This window comes from Onychomys torridus, chromosome 1, assembly GCF_903995425.1.
Source record: "Onychomys torridus chromosome 1, mOncTor1.1, whole genome shotgun sequence".
NCBI classification, from domain to species: domain Eukaryota; kingdom Metazoa; phylum Chordata; class Mammalia; order Rodentia; family Cricetidae; genus Onychomys; species Onychomys torridus.
Genome location: NC_050443.1, coordinates 84,900,760 through 84,916,486, shown reverse-complemented (window position 1 = coordinate 84,916,486; position 15,727 = coordinate 84,900,760). Strand labels below are relative to the sequence as shown.

At 39.0% G+C, this 15,727-nt stretch overlaps 1 pseudogene; it reads right to left on the bottom strand.

Annotated features, from left to right (window-relative positions):
• Nucleotides 1-5,913: 5,913 nt before the first annotated feature.
• On the bottom strand, nucleotides 5,914-12,746 carry LOC118577054 (annotated as a pseudogene).
• Nucleotides 12,747-15,727: the final 2,981 nt, after the last annotated feature.

Here is a 15,727-nt window from a genome sequence, read left to right as displayed (position 1 = left end):
CTCTCAGTGGAAAAGTGTTCTTTCCCAAATTCCTCACCAGCATGTGTTGTGATTTGTATTTTTGACCTTGGCCATTCTGGCTGTTTTACAGTGAAGTCCAAAGTAGTTTTACTTTGCATTTTCCTGGTGGTTAAGGATATTGAACATTTTAAAGAATACATTTCTTGGTCATTTGTGTTTCTTTTTCTGAGAACTCTCTGTTTAGTTCCATGCCCTATTTTTATTGGGATTGTTTTCCTTGTGTTTAGTTTTTGTGCTTTATATATTCTAGACAGTAACTCTCTGTCATATTTAAATCTGGTAAAGACTTTTTTCCCATTCTTCCTCTTCACTGTGATGATGGTATTCTTTGCTATACAAAAGCTTTTTAGGCTCATGTGGTCCCATTTGTCAATTTTCATCTTAATGCCTGTGATACCAGAGTTCTTGTTCACAAAGTCTTCTCTTGTGGCAATAAATTGAAGTGTATTTCCTACTTTCTCCTGTACTGGATTCAGAGTATCAGGTTGTGCTGGTTAAATATTGTCCACTAGACACAAACTAGGGTCTTATGGGAGGAAGGAATCTCAATTTGAGGATTACCTCTACCATATTAGCCTGTGGGTTTGTGTCTATGGGGCCGTTTCTTGAATAATGATTCATATAGATGTGCCAATCCTATGGTTATCATTGTCACTCCTAGACTGGTGACCCTAGGATGCATAAGAACACAAGCTTAGCAAGTGTTGAAGAACAAGCCAATATGCAGCCAGGCTCCATGGTTCTGCTTCCGTTCCTGCCTCTAGGATCCTACTTAATTTGCCAGTGATAAATTGTGAACAGAAATCAGAAGACAAATAATTTAGTTCCTCTCCAAGTTGGTTTCATTTAGTGTTTTATTACAGCAATAGAAGCAAAGTAGGACATAGAATTGATGCTGAGGTCCTTGATCCATGTAGGATAGAATTTTGTGTAGAGGTGAAATAATGATCTAACTTCCTTCTTCTGCCTGGAACCATTTATTTAAGATGTAATCTTGTCTCCAGTGTTTATTTTTGGCCTCTTTGTCAAGAATCAGGAGGCTATAGGACAGTGGGCTTATATCTGCATTCTCAGTTTATTGCATTGATCAATATGTCTTTTTTATGGTGGTGCCATGCTGTTTTTATTTCTACAGCTCTATAGCATAACTAATGCTCACATTCCACGTCCTATGTGGATGCTAGCTTTGAATCTTCAAATGGGTATGATTACATTGAAGTACCCATAGAAGATAAAACACTAGTGAGGGGCTAGAAGGGTGAGCTTTGAAGGGAGGTGAGAAAGAACACAGGTAGTATGAAGAAGGGGTAAATGGTGTAGAGGAATAGGAAAGCAAGGTAGGGAAGGGAATATGAAAAAGATTGCTAACACCCTTTTACAATGCCTTATAGAAACTACCTATTGTAGAAGCATCCTAAAATGCATAGATGTGCACATATAAATCAGTTTAAATTATGTTACACTATAAGGGAGAGAGTGCTTCCCCAAACACCATAAGTTATCAATTATGAAGCCCAGTGCCAGGTATGAGCTATTTTTTCAAGCTGTTAGTCAGTAAGGCCATATAAAACCTCCTAAACATTAAAAGTTATTGTCATTACTCCTGATTACCCTCAAGAACTTCATGCTAAGACCCTATTGGTGAAGACACCAGATACTCGAGTCATAATTACATCAGAAGTCAAGCTGGTCCTGGCCTATCAGCAGAATCCTTAGTGGCTTGCTTTCACAGTACTAGGAGGTGCTGTGCTGATATAGAGGGAGAAAAATAAAACAACCTTACCCCACTGTGAATCCTGTCAGCTATAATAAAAAACTACCTTGGCCATATATGCTCACTGTTCAATGGCAACACTAATGTTTTGACACTAACCAACCACTTTCTGATTGGATTTAACACCCACTCCACAATATGGAACCTATACCTTGGTATTGGTAATTGGGCAAAAAAAAATCCTTAGTTCACTTTGTGATGCACTGTGGTCAGCAATTGTAAACCAAATAAACTGTTTCTTCCCTAAGTTAGATTTGGTCAGTGTTTGGTCTATAGAATCGACACAATAGTAAGCTGATCCCTGACCTCTTGTCTTTATACTAATATTAATGCATCTCTCAACCATCAGCAGAGAAGGTTCTAGTTGATGCAGATTTAGAGATCCAGAACCAGTCAACATGCAATGAATGAAAGAATGAGGAGTGCTGACCTCTAAATGGTGCATCTCTATTTCATCGGCCCACAAGGGTCAGGAACATTGTGGAAGAGGAGACAGAGATATTGTAAGAGTCACAGAAGGAGTTGTCTGCAGTGACACAGTACTTATTTGGCTACAACAGTGGAGTTGCACACGTGAAGTCAAAATGGCTGGGGCTACATGTGCCAGCCCTGGACAAAATTAAGCCATCAAAACTCTCATTGTGGAGGAGGAGGGGCTGAGGAAGTCCTATTTCCTTGTGAGAAGCTATCAGCAGTTGGGGGCTGGCTGCTGGGGTAGAGTTGCTTTTTTTAATCAGGTATGTGGGCTCTGAGAGGGTACCCAAGCTCCCACATCATTGCATTTAGAGGCAGAAAAATGGACTCAGTTTGTATGTAAAAGAAAAAAATAAGGCAATACATGAAGGTGATAGGAAAAGGTAGTAGGGGTTTGAAGAACTGGAGAGGAGAAAATGATGGAGTAGATTTGATAAAACACATTAGATACATATATGTATATCAAAAAATATGATTTTAGGTTTAACTGACAACTTTATTTCTTCATTTGAGGTCTATATCTTAGGTTCATTATTTCATTTAATACATGGTTGGAGTCTGAGGCATTTAATTTTTAAATTTTTTTAAATACATTCTCAATATGAATCAACTATATGAAGTATTTCTGACAAGGATTTCTCTCCCATTCATGGGTTGTCTTTTATTCTGGTGTTTATTTTCTTGCAAGGCAAAAGCATTTTAATTTCATGTTATCTCATATGTCAGTTTTATAGGTTATTTCCTGGATTAATCTAAGTGCTTTTCAAAAAGTCCTCTCTTTTGACTTTACCTACACTTACACCTGTTTACTTATGCACACATATACATTATAGGCTACTATATGCACTTGAGGGAGAGCTTTCTGAGAAATACTTCATGTTTTTGTTTTTCCAAGCAAGACCTAGTGAAACCTGGGTCATCACCCTAAAATCTTGCCATCACCACTGCCATTTCGGAGCCTTTATTTGAGAGACCTAACTTTTTTTTTTTTCAAATTTTATTCATTTATTTTTATGTGGATATTTGTGTTTTAATTTTTACATATCAGCCATGGGTTTCCCCTGTCCTCCTCCCTCCCCCCCCCCCCCCCCCCGCCTTCCACCCAGCCCCTCCCCCCATTCCCATCTCCTCCAGGAAAAGACTCCCCTGGGGATTCAGCCCAACCTGGTAGATTCAGTACAGGCAGGTCCAGTTCCCTCCTTCCAGGCTGAGCAAAGTGTCCCTGTGTAAGCCCAAGGTTCCAAACAGCCAGCTCATGCACTAAGGACAGGTCTGGGTTCCACTGCCTGGGTGCCTCCCAAACACTTCAAGCTATTCAATTGTCTCACTTATCCAGAGGGCCTGATCCAGTTGGGGGCTCCACAGCTTTTGGTTCATAATTCATGTGTTTCCATTAGTTTGGCTATTTGTCCCTGTGCTTTTTCCAATATTGGTCTCAACAATTCACACTCTTACAATCCCTCCTCTTTCTCGACAGTTGGACTCCTGAAGCTCCACCTGGGGCCTGGCAGAGGATCTCTGCATCCAGTTCCATCAGTTATTGGATGTGAGTTCTAGCATGACAGTTAGGGTGTTTGGCCATCTCATCACCAGACTAGGTCAGTTCGGGCTTTCTCTCGACCATTGCCAGTAGTCTATAGTGGATGTATCATTGTGGATTTCTGGGGACCTCTCTAGCACTTTGCTTCTTCCTGTTCTCATGTGGTCTTCATTTATCATGGAGACCTAACATCTTTATACCCTCATCCTAAAGCTAAACCTGGTTGGGAGCTGAATTAAAGAAACTTGGGAGAACTTATTTAACTTCAATGTATCAAGGCAAGGTCAGACCTTTAAAGCTTGGAAAATCAAAGTAAAGTTAAATTTAATAGAAACAAGAATACCAGAGAAGAGAAATGGACTGATTTCAACTTTTATGTACCTTTTTATTTTATTTTCTTGAAAAAAAAATTATATAGCATATTTTAATCATGATTTCCCCTTCCACAGTTTCTTCCAGGAACTTCCCAATTCCCTAATCACATAACTTTGTTATTTTTTCCTCTCTCTCTTTCAAACAAACAAACACACACACACACACACACACACACACACACACACACACACACACACAAGTAACTTACTGTAAAATGAGAAACACAGGACAACATTCCCAAAAAAACAAATCTCACAAAAAGTGAGAATAAAAATAAATAAGCAAAAAACAAATAAGACAATAAAATAGCCAAACAAATCAAAATGAGACAAAAATTCTAGAAAAATATAATTGAAATTGTTTTGTGTTAGCCAAATACTCCTAGGCATTGGGCCTGTCTTGCATTGTGGATAATATACCCAGTGGAACTCTTGATATTCCAGGAAACTGATATTTTGTCAGTATATATTACTTGCAGATAGTGTCTTAGTTATGGGTGGGACCCTGTGTAGAGTTTCCTCTTCATTGCTGGGACTGTATCAGGCTGGACCCTCTATATATCTTGTGCATGCTGCCACATTCTCTGTGAGTTCATATGTACATCCATCCTGTTATGTTTGTTATATACTGTTTTCTTGTTGTTATACATCACCTCTGGCTCTTACAATCTTTTCAGCCATTATGGAGTTTATGATCCCTGGGAAAAGACCTTAGATTCAATCCAATTTTAATTAAAAGTTTTATTGATTAGCCACTAGCATGATGACTATCTCTGATCCAAACTTGATATTGCTGTGAGAGAATTTTTTTTTTTTTTTTGGTTTTTTGAGACAGGTTTCTCTGTGTAGCTTTGGAGCCTGTCCTGGAACTCGCTCTGTAGCCCAGGCTGGCCTCAAACTCACAGAGATCCACCTGCCTCTGCCTCCCGAGTGCTGGGATTAAAGGCATGCGCCACCACAGCCCAGTGGGAAGAATTTTTAAAGGCAAAAACCTTAAGAAGACATCAGTATCTATTCATCAAAAATTTAAGTGGTCAAGGCAATCCAAAACAATCTTTGGTTATCTGCATGAGGAAGTTACAGAAGCAAAAAAAGCAGTTAGTTGATGAATATGGGGTGATACTCCACAGGGCATAATCATCTCCTGCTTCTAGATTTTTCTAGTATAGGAATCTCTTGTTATGGTGATATTTTATTTGTACTGAAATGTGATTTTATTTGTATGTTAATAAATAAAGTTGCCTGGGGGTTAAAGCTAATAGCAAGCCATAGCAGAAGCCAGGTGGTGGTGGCACATACCTTTAATCTTGATTACATGACAGGCAGATATCTGTGTGTTCAAGGATACAGCCAGCATGGAGACACATGCCTTTAATCTCAATACCAACCATAGAGACCTAGAGATCTGTATAGACAGGCAGTGACAAGGAGGTCATGTGGTTGGGTTTACAACCAATAAGAAGGCAGAGCAGAAAGTCAATAAAAGGACAGACACACAGGAAGTAGGCCTCTTTCTGAGGGGAAGGATGGCAGTGGCAGTAAAGGGTAAGAAAAGGTTTTTAGTATCAGATCTTAGCTACTGCTCTGACCTCTTGGGCTTTTAACTCTGCATTTGGCTCTGTGTTTCTTATTTAATAAGACTGTTACATCTACATCTTTGTCATCACTCAAAGCAAATAAATTATCACTCATGTTGAACTGCTACAGCAGTCATTGTCAAAGTAGTCTTTTTATGTTTTACATTCAAGTATAGCCTGACAATGGTGGAATGGCACACTCTGGTCTCTTTCATGTTGGGGAATGATGTTTGTACAAGTTGCTTTATAAAAAGGACACCGTTTCCAGCAGCCACAGAGATGTTCAGAGAGAATTTTCTCAATGTCAGGAACCATTTCATATATGGTTTGAGCAGTCCTCTTCTACTTTCCTCATTGCAGGATCCAAAGCTGCACTCATGGCTTCTTTGAGAAATTCTGTATCCTTTATTTCCTGGTTCTCAAAGCTCATCATGGAAAGGTCAAGTTGTTCTATAGCTTATCATAGAAGTAATTCAACCAGCCAGCTACAATGTTGCTTTCATCATTAGCTTCTATGAACTTATGAATGGCAATCTTGATATCAACTAAACTTACTTTTTAAAATGTGATTTTGTTTTTTCACCTTCATATTCTGAACAGTATCTTCCAATGTGGTCTCTACTGTAATTCCTGGAAAAGGATTCTGGCTGATAAATGTAATGCTATTAAAAGTTTTCTTCTGTCAGAGAAATGAGAACATGTTTCTCTAGGTTAGCCCTTTTCCTTTGAATGCAAGGCAGGTGGATCTCATGTCCCCAGCTACTTTAGGACCCATTTGCCACCATATGGTAGCAGAGACAGCAGCAGTGAGCTTGAGCCACAAGAAGTCAACCAAGGATGTGATGGAGGTGGCACCTTGGCAACAAATTTTAAAACTCATGAAGAAATCATCTTTCTTCCTCTCCAGGTAGTTCATAGGCTCATTTGAATTCTTGAATGCCTCATGTGTTTCCTTGAAACCCTTAGATGCTCTTTAGAATAAGCTCAGTGGTAAGACAGTGTTGTAGTCTCTAGTAAATATGTAATCTTCCTCAAGGGGTACAGATTTCAGTTCTTTTTCTATTATCCTCAGTATTTCATGAAAACCATTCTGACTGTAAATCATATTTTCACTTCCAAATGATTTTAACTGTTTCATTAAATCTTAAATCAATGTTAATAGTAGTCTTCTTAATGGACTCTTTGTGATAGGTTTCTAAACTCTTTGGAATTAAACCATATTGTTTTTTCATTTGAACATGTTTGGCATAACTGATTTCAAACTTCTCTCCAGAGTTCTTTTTTAGTCTTTCCACACTTTTTTTCTTTCTTGAAATACTCCAGAAGGATATTTTTAGTTCCAAATCAGTGTTAGGGTCTGTGACATTAGGGACAGTTGAAAATATATTGTAGATATATTATCCAAAGTTGATCAAATTTCTCATGCAACTATTCATCACTTAATTATTTACCCTTCCCTCATACAGCCAAGTCTTGGCACCTCTCTAACAGTTCATTTTCATATTGTGACTTTTGGTTATTAGTCCTTCTTGGCTTTCTTTAAGGTTGATAACTGAATTGTGTCTAAAATAAGTACATCTTTAAAGATTAGTAGCTTATGTGCAAAATTTGATTTCCATTGAACCAATGTTTCATTATCTGGGTTTTCTTCATTTATATGTCAAATTATTGCTTGATCGTTTCATATTTCTTGTTATGTGGACCCTCTAGTACATTGGTTGTGAGTGTCAGAATTTTCCTATTTTAAATCTGATTGTGCAGTTAGTTCTATAATTCCAGAATATGACTTCTCAGCTCACAGGGCCAGTGGTTATACAAGGGTTCCAAGTTGCTCATGGATATGACTTCCTTAGTGTTCCTGAAATTGAAAATGAAATTCTCATTGACCAGGGCTTTCCATGAGTCCTGAACTTGAAATTTTACATCTGGAGATCTTCATGATCCTTCCTCTGGACTCCTTCTGGGAAGTCCTCAGGATCCCATTCTTCAGTTCCTAGACATTGTGACTATCATCATAATTGGGAGAGGCATTGGGGGAACGCCATCCCAGAGTTGAGTAAAGTAGTAGAGATGATGATTGACACCAAATGTAATTGAATCACTGAAGTGGGTTATGTTTGATCACTCTTCCAACTCAGCAGCTATTGTTTTCATTTTATCCAGTCTTGGTTGCAGTCACTTCATCCTTGTATACTTTGATCTATTGTTGTAACTTCTTCTGCATTCTGATGGACAGAGATCTGGGGAAAAACTTCACTTGTTTAATTCTCAGAAAGGTCTGGACAACTTGTAGGATTTCCTTTATCTTTGCTAATTTTCCACCCAAAATATTGATCAGAGTCATGTTTCCAAGGCCAGTGATGAATGTTGCCAATTCATTGTCCCAATTCCGGAATTTGTTGTGGAGTTTTATAGCTCAAAGTCCTTCTGTATGTACAACCCATAGGGAGTAAAAGCCAAGTTCTTCTATGAATGTCTTATCTACTTCCAGTAGCTGCATGTAGGCCCACTTGGTACACCTGGCAATACTGACTATGAACTACAGCCTAATTAGAAAATTCAGCATGGTGAACTTTCCCAAGCTCTGCATGGCAAAGATAGAGAGAACAATCTTTTCTCCAAGTTTCTCTGAGATCTTGTCAAAAATAGCTACCACAGATGTAAGAGGCACACATGAAGATTTCCCCACCCATCAGCTCAGTGGAAACAGCAGACATCATCATATCTGCAGTAATTTGGGGGAGGCAGAGTCAAAAGCAGTCTTTAGTAGAGGAAGTACCTTCCAGGATTTCAAAGATCTGGTCAATTCCAAAAGGGCAGTCAAGAGTCTCTATGAACTTGACTTCTATCTGCTTCGGCCAGAGCATCAGGGAGTTTATCTTTTGTGACTGATGCTTTTCCATCTGTACCACTGACCACAAATATTGTTGCTTCTCATCTGAATTCTCCAAATGCCTTATGGTTAGATTTTCCAAAGCCACACTCAACCAGTTTAAGAAATAGAGGTTAAAGAATTTCTAAATCTTCTTTGAGAATTTGTAGGCCATATCACATTAAATAGTTGAGATCCAAAATCGTTTTAAACTGCTGCCATTGTATTTTTTGTTTTTCTGTCTCAGTCTCACTCTTGTATTGTTCAATGCTCCAATGCCCTTTTACTTGCAGATGGTAGAGTTCTTTGTATTTCTTACACCAAGGGTACAATAGTTGTCCCTGAATAGGCAGCAAGTTTTCTTTTATCTCAGATAACTTCTATTGTTTTATCAGCTCTTTTATACTTTACCCCTTTTCTTTAGCTTCCTGTCTGGTCTTCATCAATCAGAAACCCTTGTTTTCAAGCCATCTGTGAAGAGTCCTCTAAACTGAGAACAGTAATAGTGAGTTCTAGTAAGTGTTTGGTGTTAGTCATGAGTTCTTCTGTTAATTCCACCTGATTTCTTTTTCTGATGCCAACTCCTATCCTTCTTACCAGTATTATTAGCTGTGGTTTTTTCTTTGCCATCAAGTAAGCAGGTCAAAGGTCTTTATGATTGTTATAAGTCACAGACACATTTTTTGTTTTCTTTATTGTCATCAGAAGCTGACATGAAGATCACAATTAGAAAAGAAACATTCTGCAGGAAGCTGAGTTGTTCTGTATGTCCCTTGGCATTCCCATGAAGATTGGTAAAGGCCACTCACTTGTCAGCTATGACCTTGCCTTGTCTCCCAGGACAGAACCAGCAGATGTCCAAAATTCTCCATCAGGAGACAGTATTTGCTGCTTCCCCTGTAGTCCGAATGACATGTTTATGTCTACCTAGGAAGGAGCTCATGATCTGAGATTTAGCATCAGAGAGGCAATTTCTGACTCTAATGAAGGAAACATGGTGACAGAAAAACAGCACATCTGCTGACTCTTGTGACTGTACTCTTGAGCTTTGTTGAGTCACTTGCCTCTTGACAACTTTTCCTAATTTGTCTGAGATACCAGAGAGAAAATCCAATCTGAGAAGTGTTGGGATTTAGTTCCCCACAGGAGAGTTCAAATTACCCATGGAAAGTTTGGATAAAATATGTTGCATGGCAAGATCATCTGCACAGTGAAAGATGCCCATCAGAATGTCCATTGGGTGAGTGTGGGGCTAGACTCAGTGGCTGAAGAATCAGTAGGTTCATCTTTGTAGTCAACTAATTCTTCATATAGGTCAAGAGTACCATTTTCCTTAGTTGGAGGGACCTACAGAATCTTGGGTTTTTGCATTTTCAGCATTATTGAATCCTAGATAGTTCAACACACAATCTAGCATCAGTAGCTTTTGTAGGAAATAGAATGGAAGTTCCTGCTCAGGTCTTGGCTGTGTATTGTATACAGAAGTCTTATAGATCAGATGGAAGTTAACTCTGTTCATCTTCTTCAGGTAGTGATGTTCTAGACCTAGATATTGGAGTAAGTCTAGGAAAGGTCCTTTTTCTATCATTTCCTTTTTGTCATTTTCATGATTTTGCTGGATAAAAGTTTCTTTCTTTTCAGGGCAGAGACTTTGCAATTGTTTCTTCACCTCATCCACCTGCAAAGAAAAGATCGTGTCTTCATAGTTCCCATCAATGAGTAATCTCAACTTATGCTCTAGAGTCTCCCTTTCATGAGCTATGCCAAATTTTGTGAGGACATGTACAAGTTTTATAGACAATGATTGTTACATATGCTGACTTGTTAATGCCAAACATTGTGTTTTCTCTCCAGGAAAAGTCACTGTGATTCAAATCATGATTTTCAGAGCCTTGAGCACCAAGAATGCCCGTGTCCTCTCAGTACAAATAGTTTTGAGTTCCTGATATCTGTGTTGTACAGTTTATATTTCATCCAGGAGGAAATTTAACTTAGGAAATCCCAGGAGAAGATGAAAAACATTGTTTTCTGGCTATCCTTCACTAGCTGGAATGGAGAAGAATAGCAGCTGCATGTCTGGCTCCTCTGCTTCTCTGTGGTAACACAAGAAAAATCTGAGAGCTGTGCTGATGTCACATGTGGATGTTATTTGAGCTTCTTCCATTGTCTCTGGGGACTTTGGCATTTGTTTCTATGAGAGATTTTTACATTCCTTTTAAACATTTAAGGAATTTAGAAAATTCAGTGGTTTTAACTTGCTGTTTCTCTGACTCTGTCTGATAGATCCACTGTATGATGGACCTCACCTGAAGAAAGTTTTGGACTTTATAGACATGAGGTTCTAGAAGGCTTCAAAATTGAGTTCTAATAAAAAGTTTTTTAATTGGAGGGTTTTGCAAGAGTTAACAGTGTTTATGAGAAAAATTGTGCAGTTCCCAATCTGTGAGGCAATTGCTAGGCCAACAAAAAAAAAAAAAAAAAAAAACAAAAAAAAAAAACATAACTTTTTGTTTTCTGAGTCAATGTTTGCATCAATCCCATCAGATTCTGAAGCTTCTCTTCAGAGTCAGAGGTCCCACAGGATTCCACATCTCCTAGGAAAAATTCTTCTTCCTTTTTAGAATTCAACAACTCCTCTTGGATGTGGGCAGTGAGGCCATCAGAGCAGAATAGGTGTCTGGCAGACAATTTGCCACCAGAGAGGAGTAGTGAAAAAATCGCTTCTGTGATGTGATAGGATGATGTCCCAGATGGGTACTAGTGGAAATTTTCAGTCAATGGCAGACCAGGTTTTGTTGCTGATAAAAAGCCAATTATCCACTGACCAATTCCATTTGTTTCTAGTGGTGTACCTTTCTGGGCCACAGAAAATTGGGCTTTGATTTGGAGCTGTTGTGAGTCTGATGTTGTCATTTTCGCCCCAAATTCAACTCTAAAGCCACTGTAGGTCCCCCATATGCAATTATCTAAGACTCCTGCTGTCTGTTGCTTCACACAATCCAGCTGGTCACTTTTTAAACCCCATGAAATAGCCTTTTAGTAGTAGACTTCCCCAAGGTACAGAGGGCCTTGATTAACATTATAGCCAAATCTGTTCAAGAAGTTTTCTGTCCTGTTCCTCAGTATGAGGATTTTTTTTTGGTCCATCTCTGTGTTTAAGATTAGTGATTTTCAGTACCTTGAGAGCAATGGTGGGGAGCTAGATCTGATCAGCTCAAAAATGGAAGGAGGCTAGGGGCACATAGCTGAACTTGGCTGAACAGAAATAAGAATGCTCTGAATATGACTGCTGTGTGACCGGAGTTTTTGAATGTTTGCTTGGATCTCTACTGCCTTCTAAACTAAATCACCATCATCTCTCCTTGGCTGACATCATTGCTACAAATCCCAGCTTCTCTGCAGTTTTGGTCAACAGGGATTTTGCTAGAGAAGATGTGAATTCTTTTGCCTCCATCCTTTATCCTTGCTCAGGTCCAAAGAGGAAGAATTCCTTGGGGACCCTGAGTGGCTCTTCTCTCCTCATGACCAGCCCCTTTTACTTGCTTGTCTTATAAATTCCCTGTACAGCCCATCTTACCAGGTCTCTATCAGGGAGATTTCCAATGTAGGGAAGTTCCTGCTCCATGTTCTTTAGTTGTCTCTCAATTGTTTCAGTGACATCTTTCAGGGGCACTTCAGGCATTGGCCAGCACTCTTCAGGAATCTCCATTGCTTGTCTCAGCTCTGCTTCTTTCCTCCTCACTGCCTCTTCCTGTCTGCTCTTCCCTTCTGACTGCAAGGCCCTCAGTTCCTGCAGTGCCTGTCCTGCCTGACTTTGTCTGCTCTTTATCATCTCCCCTGGAGTCTCCTAGAACTCTGCAACACTTATTGGCTGTGAGAGGTCAAGCAGCTTCCCCAGAGCCTTTTTCTCCCATGTGTGTTGTATCTGGGACTTCAGCTTCTGGAGGTCTTTTTCTTCTAAGTGTTGTAGCGCCTGGGCACAGGTCACACCCGGGTCTTCCTGAAGCTTAGGCAGCCAGTAGTCAACAGTCAACCCCACTTTTGTCAGTGTCTCCTAGAGATCTTACCTCTTTCTAGGCTGAGGCTCATTAGTGGTGCACTCTGCTGTTGCCATGACTCTGTGAAGACCAAATACTTGTTTAGTCTGTGTCTAAAGTGTAAGAAATTTCTGCACATGATCCAATGTGTGAGTGTTCTAAAGAGGCAAGTCTCCAAGCTTTCTCATTTCCTTATCTCATTGTCTAATTTGTATATTTCTTTACCATCTTTGTCATATTTTTGTTTACTGAATATAATTTGTCTTTTTGTCTATTGTTATGAGTTTCAATGTAATAGTCTGATTTTTTTGGCATCTCCCCCTTCAATTATTCAACAAAACCAGTAAATTAATGAATGAAAGTTTAATACATAACTAGGTGACAGTTTACATTTTATTTTATAAATGAGAGTGATTCCATTTGCTGATTACCTTTTATGTATATATTTCTATGAAACCTGTGTTGACTGTTTCCATTCCTATCTCCCTAAATACATCTCAACATACATAATCCTGAATTGGTCTCCTATCCTTTAAATGTATTTCTGCTTTATTCATGCTTGTCACTCACTTTTAACTTTTCATCTTTCCCTAGGATATTATTTTAGAATCTTTTCTATAGATGTGATAAAATACCATGACCAAGACAATCTATAAAAGATGCGTTAAATTTGGGTTTCATCATGTCTGAGAGTTAGAGTCTATGACCATAATGGCACAGAGCATGGTAATAGTCAGGTAGCCATGACACTGGAGCAATAACTGAATTCTCACATCTTGAGACACAACCATACTATAGAGGGGGTAATGGCAATTGTTGGAGTATTTCAAATCCTCAAAGTCCATCCTAGTGATATACCTCCTCCAACAAGGATACACCTCCTAATCTTTCCCAAGGTGTTCTACCAAGTGGGGACCAAGCACTCAAATATGTGAGTCTATGGAGGCCATTCTCATTCAAAACACCACATTCCACTCCCAGATATGCATAAACTCATTGCTGTATCAAAATAAAAGTGCATTTTGTCAAACTTCAATAATTCTCACAGTGTTTCATTCTCAACATTGTCTAAAAGCCCAAATTCCAAAGTCTCTTCTGAGTCTAAAGACAAATTTTGAATTGTAACTCCTTGTAAAATCAAAAGGCAAATTTATATGATTCTGACATTCAATGGTATAGGCTATATATTATCATTCCAAAGGAGAGGAATGGGGACATAGTGAGAAAATACTCGAGGAAGGCAAGAACTAAATCCATCAGTCCACTGCCAAATCCCACAGCTTCATATCTGATGTCAAAGGGCTTAGTCAGCTCCATCTGTCAAGTTTTGCTGACTATAACACACTTCTCTCCTTTGGGATGCTTCCACTCCCTATCACAGCTCTATTTGGCAAATATCTTATGGTTCTTGCCAAAATCTTCAGTTCTCATGCACAGTCTAGGCCTTGCTTTCACAGTTCTACACAATGGCCTCTCAGGGCCTCTATGATCATCCTCCCATTCTACAACCCTGGCTTCAGTGGATCTCCTGTACCACACAGAATTACTCTACAACCCATTTACTCCTTTTTCCTGAATGATCAATCCTAGAGCCCCTACCAATGAGGACAATATCACCAAGTTTGACTACCAACTTGGTGTGAACTATTGCAACCTTCAACCACATTTGTAGATGTGCTGCTGCTTTTTATCAACAGAAAATGTTCTGAGGCCCATTCTTTCCCTAAGATGGAAGCTTAGGTGGGTGGTGTCTTGCCCTGAGGTCACCACTATTTTTATTCCATTTTGGATCAGGCAATATATTAATTTCTCATCTCTGTCAGCAGAAACCTATGCTGCAATATTGTTTCCTGATGCCCTTTTTACCACTTCAAGTTGTATATTTCATATTTCCTTTTGCCCCTCTTACTCTGTTTCATTGTAGACCTGCCTGCATAATAGTGATTAATAATAACCACATGATAAAGTCAATATTAGGCCTTCTTGAACTTTTCTCCTGCCAATGGAATTACTCCAATACTTTTCACTTTGGCCTTAGGAAGAGTCTTAGTACAAGGTAAGAAAGTGGCCACCATATCACAAGAATTGTCTTTAGCCCAATTGCTAATATTGTTTCCTTGTGAAACTTCTTGAGTTCTGCCTCCATAGTCCTCATTGAACTCAGTAGTATTATCTTTCAAGCTCCTGGTATGATAGCCTGTTAAGCTCCAATTACAGTGGTCAACTGCCTCATAGTTCAAAGTCCCAAATCCTTCCACATTTCTTCAAAATACGGCATGGTCAGTCCTGTCCTAGCAATTTCCCACCTCTGGTACCAGCTTCTATGTTAGTTATGATTTCATTGCTCTGATAAAATACCATGACCAAGGCAACTTATAAAAGAAAGCATATAATTTAAAGCTTACCATGTTAGAGGGTTAGAATCTATTCCATGACCATTATGATAGGGAGTATAGAAGCAGTCAGAAGTAGCAGATAATAGTTCTATATCTTGAGACATAACTATAAGATAGAGGTAGCAAGATATAGATAGATAGTTAGATAGATAGATAGATAGATAGATAGATAGATAGATAGATAGATGATAGGCAGATACATATAGATAGGCAGACAGACAGACAGACAGATGGTAGATAGATTGATAGACAGATAGGCACTGGAAATGTGCTGTGGGATGCCTTTCTATATTCTGTGAATGTATGTTGCTCTCCTTGGCTAATAAATAAGTTACTTGGCCAATGGCAAAGCAGCTTCAGGTGGGAAATCCAAGCAGAGATAGAGGAAAGAAACAAGTGGGAAAAGGAAACACCAGCCTGCTACACAAACTGCAACAAGATGCCAGCAGACCAGTAATGCCATGGCCATGTGGCAACATATAGATTACTAGAAATGGGTTAATTTAAGATGAAAGAGCTAGCAAGCAAGAAGCCTGAGCCATAGGCCCTACAGTTTGTAATATTAATATTAAGCCTCTGAATAATTATTTTATAAGCAACTGTGGACCACAGGTGGGAGAGATTTGTCCAGGCCTCAGGGCTAGGTAGGACATGAGAAACTT